General features: G+C 25.8%; 1 long non-coding RNA gene across 1 annotated transcript in view; it reads right to left on the bottom strand.

Moving 5' to 3' along the window:
* The window catches only part of LOC114076328, an 11,914-nt gene extending 10,834 nt beyond the window's left edge, over positions 1–1,080 (bottom strand). The window contains exon 1 of the long non-coding RNA XR_003577139.1: positions 719–1,080. This is a non-coding gene — a long non-coding RNA (uncharacterized LOC114076328). The remainder of the gene's footprint in view (positions 1–718) is intronic.
* Between the last annotated feature and the right edge of the window lie 2,760 nt (positions 1,081–3,840).

The following is a 3,840-nucleotide window of genomic DNA, read 5'->3' on the forward strand; positions in this document are numbered from 1 at the left end:
TAGAAGTTATTGAATTGGTTTTTATTAATGAGTTTAAGTCTTCCGCATTACTTTCTGTTGATATTCAATTGAAATGTTAGGGTTTAGATTGGTTGGTTCGCTCACATAGGAGGGTAAGTGTGGGTGCCAGTCGCGGCTCGGTTTTGGGTCGTGACAAAAACAATATGTAATTTTAATTGGTGTCCATTAGGATTTGAACTATAATTCAGCAAAATAGAAACAACAAGACGTATTTAAGATTTAAAATCAAGTTATCCAAACTAAAACTAGTTAATGATTTATTCAATTGGTATGCATTTTGTATACAATTGGTATCCCGCTGGAAATTTATAAAAAACAAAACATAAAACTAGTTATGTGTTATTCATTTGATATCCATTTGAAAAGCTTAAGTATAACAACATATACAATTGTGGTGTACTATATTTATAAGGTGCTTTCAAAATTAAAGTCTAATAAATGTCTGACTAATTCTAATATCCAAATTCTATAAATTTAGTATCTGATTTGAAAATTTGACAAATTAAAAATAAAATTATATGAAGTTGATATCTAACTGAAACAAATTACTAAAAGAAATAAATCTTACAATGTAATACAATGCATATTGTGTATTGTTGCAAAAAACTGTAGCAAGAACAAATATATATTAACAAAAAAAAAATGTAAAGAATGCATTTTCTCGCTTACAAAATCTAATAAAAAATAAAAATCATACCTGCATTTGTTGAATTTTTTCTTTTTTTTCTCGCTTACAAAATCTGAGTACGAATCAGAAGAGGGTTCCACCATTTTCCCTTTCCTCTTTAATCCCTTTTTATTAGGAGAATTTCCAATTTTCTTTGCTTCACTTTTCTTCTCCTTTCCTATAATTCGTTTATTCTTTAAGAAGTACTACTTTTTTTCGTCGGAATTGCATTCTTATTAGGCTTTCTCCACATTCTTCGTGTGTAAATCTCCTCCCAGTATTCAATCATATGCATGTGGAAGAGTTATGTTGATTTTCTTTTTCAATGAAGAAGACGAATGATGAGAGAGAAAAAGAAATAGTTCTTTGTAAAAGAGGAATTTGGGGGTGGGAGGGTGGGATTTGCGTGTGGGTAAAAGAGAAAGTTGGTGTGCGGGTGGAGGGTTGTTGTGTTGGAACTGGAAAAAATCCCATAAAATTGTGTAATAGAGAATGGCAATTGATTCTCTAATATTAATGTTATTCCTAAAATGGTGTAAGAGAAAATGATAATTGATTCTCCAATATCAATGTTATTTCTCTTACTTATTAATTATAACGTAATTATAAAAATAATAATTAATTAATAAAATAAATTAAATTAAACTATAGATAAAAACTAATCTATTAAGGGAAAAGGGTCTGATATACCCATCAACTTTGTCATTTGGAGCTGATATACCCTTCGTTATAAAAGTGGCTCATATATGCCCTTACCGTTATACAAACGGCTCACATATACCCCTGCCATTACAAAATGGCTCACATATACCCTTCATTTAACGGAAGTGAATAAATTAGTTTAAAATTTATATTTATTACTTCTAATTTTTTAAAAAAATTATTTAGGGGTATATATGATTCTTCTATCTAAATTCAAAGTATATTTTAATTTTTTCATACATAAATTATTTTTTGACTTCCTTTTATAACTATTTGAGTTTCTTATTCTTATTTTATTTTTTTCTTTAATTCCTTAGTTTAAAGAAAAAAAATTAAACTATTTTTTTTGTGTGTATTGTAATTTAATTTCGTATTCGAAGAAAAAATTTGGTCATCTACAATAAGTTTTACAAGAATATTAGTGAAACATAAATAAATTTGATTTTAAAAATAATAATTATAAATTAGACATTGAAACAAAAAAAAGTCAAAAAAATATGTTTGACGAGGATTAAATTTACTCATATGGGATTATATTTTTTGAAAAAAATAATAAAAATTTAGATTAAAATTATTATTTTTCATTTCCGTTAGAGAAAAAGGGTATATGTGAGCCATTTGTTTACAAGTAGGAGTATATATGAGCCACTTTCATAACAAGGGGTATATCAGCTCTAAATGACAAAGTTGAGGGGTATATCAGACCCTTTTACCATCTATTAATATCGTAATTAAACTGTTATAAGTAGTAATATAAAAAGAACATCTAAAGTTTTTAATGTGTGGGGTAATTTTTTGTTTTGTAAAATATAAAAATTTTGTGTAGAATTTGAGTTCTTAAAATTTTTTAATAGCAAGACTTTCCCCAAATATTGGTTTCGTTTATAGCTAGTATTTGGAAATTTAGGTTATTTGTCTATTTTTATTTATTTTTTTGTCAAATAATGACAAATTAAATTGTATGGGTAAACTCTAATAGCTAAATTTTGCTTCAAATTTACTTGGAAAATCTACGGCCAAACGGGTCTTAAGATTTTTATGTGTTAAGTAGATAAACAAAAAATATTATCTTAAAAACATTTATATATATCTACACAAATAATAAAAGACATAGTAATAATCGACAGAGTGGATTTGATCCAAAATACAAATTAAGATTTATGGGGACCATAGTACATGTGATTCCACAATGTACATATGAAAAAGAGTAATTTCTGTAGATTGTCACTCATGTTTGGAAAATTACTTTGAAATATCACTTATGTTTGTTTTTGGACTACAATATCACTCAACTTTGTCTATTTTGCTTAAAATATACTTGACATAGAAAAAAATACATTATCTCTCTCCTACTAAGATATCATGTCACATTATTCATTTTTTTATAATTAAATTTTTAAAAAAAGGAAATTAGACAACTCATATATAATACCCTATGTCACGCCCCTTTTTTTCAAACATTTTTTGATTTTTATTTGTTTCAAAAAAAAAAGAGTTTTTGACAATAATAATAATAATACAAAAATGTATGATACATATTTTATTTCATATTATTTTTTAGCAAGAAACATTTTTGATTCCGTTTTCTTGAACATTCATAAATTCTAAAAAGATTTTAAAAAAATCACAACATGCATCACATATTGATACTATTCAAAAAAAAACTTCATATTATCATTATAAGCATCAAATTTTCATACAACATTCCATTTAATTAATTCGAGAATTTAGAGTTACCTCGATGCGAAAATGGGTACCACAAAAACAACTGCTACGATCTACTGATTTTCAAAGTTAATCATTGTTAATTAACTTTAAAAAGCCACAAGACCAAAACCGCGAACAAAACCTCAGATTATAACTCAATTTTTAAGATAAAACTCACTTTTTCACTCTTTTCTCTTTGGTATCGTACTTTCTTTTTTTTTTGTAATATTCTCTGTGTTTTTCAATTTCAATCTCTGTGTTCTCTATATCTCTCTCTATCTTTTTTTTTTCAACTGAACGTGGGTTATATAACATTTTTTGGGTGAGAATCTGGTGCTAATTTTAAGAAACGTAGTGTAGTGGGATTAGGATTGAATTTAAAAATTAGTTGAGAAAATTGGGGTTGAGATAAGAATAATAATAATAGCAAATTAACAAAAATAAAAATAAAAAAAAATGTGTGACTCCTCTTTTCTTTTCTATTCTTTTTCTATACTTTTTCACAATAAAAATAAAAATAATAATTGGGATGAGATTTTTTAGGAAAATAAGTTAGGAAGTTGGGAATAAATAGGATAAGGTAAAAAAAAAATTTAAAATCTTTAGGACTCCTCTTTTCTTTTCTATTCTTTTTCTATACTTTTTCACAATATTTTCTATATTATTATTATTTTTAGACTAGATAATTAACAAATAACTTAAATTCCCAACTTCTATTTATCAATTTTTTTTATTATTAAACT

The sequence above is a fragment of the Solanum pennellii genome, chromosome 3, assembly GCF_001406875.1.
Source record: "Solanum pennellii chromosome 3, SPENNV200".
In the NCBI taxonomy this organism is placed as follows: domain Eukaryota; kingdom Viridiplantae; phylum Streptophyta; class Magnoliopsida; order Solanales; family Solanaceae; genus Solanum; species Solanum pennellii.